The following is a 977-nucleotide window of genomic DNA, read 5'->3' on the forward strand; positions in this document are numbered from 1 at the left end:
CAACCGCTTGCACTTCGAGCGACAAGTGTCTACGGACTATGCCGTGGGGACTTAAGGCTTCCCCACCAACCGCTTGCCCCGACGGATACAAGTGTCTACGGTAAAGCGCATCCGTTGATGAACGAGAGGTGGAAACACTTTTGACTACTCCGTCCCACTCCGGATCTTATGGTTAACATGGGTATTACGGCACAAGAATCACTGGACAACATTTGTTGTTAATCCTAGATGGATAATAACCCTTGCAATGGAACCTCCACCATATCAACACAATCCATGGTTCCATTGCCCACCACATAGTCATATTCATAGTTATGAAAGTAGTGGTTTTGGTTTTTATGCAATAGTGATAACCATAGTACTTTGCAAGTAATTTGATAGAAATACTCAAATGACATGAGCAAGTGATGAACTTGCCTTTCTTGACTGCAAGATTATGCAGTCAAGGTCTTCGATACGCAATAATTCCAAATTCTGAAATAGCATCATCGTCCGGTAAGGACGATGTTTAAAAGATTGGCAAGGATGCAATAATGCATAAGTATGAGATGCAATCGCTCTAAGCGTGACCTAACCCCGATGATTTAGGAGTAGTGAGTGGTAATGATTAGTTTCGGGTGTGTTGCACTTTTAGAATGATTCTCATACAAGGTTCTTATTCAGGTGTTGTTACATGGTATCCTAAACATGTGCTGCAATATATCATAATAATAGAATTAATAGCACACAACAATAACATTTGGTATAATCCTAACATGTAATGAATAGTGGTTGGTTTTAATACTACATGGCATGGTTAATGATTAATTATGATATACTTCAAAAAGAATAACTTTTGAAGAACATGTTCTTTAATAAAGAACAAGTATGATAATTAGGGTTGTGGGGTTCTATGGTTTACTTTGATTTCCACCGCTTCGGAGTAAGTAGTAGATGGATCACAACATGGTTGGATTCATCAGCAATTAGTCTTGATT

Source organism: Lolium rigidum, chromosome 4 (genome assembly GCF_022539505.1).
Source record: "Lolium rigidum isolate FL_2022 chromosome 4, APGP_CSIRO_Lrig_0.1, whole genome shotgun sequence".
Lineage (NCBI taxonomy): Eukaryota > Viridiplantae > Streptophyta > Magnoliopsida > Poales > Poaceae > Lolium > Lolium rigidum.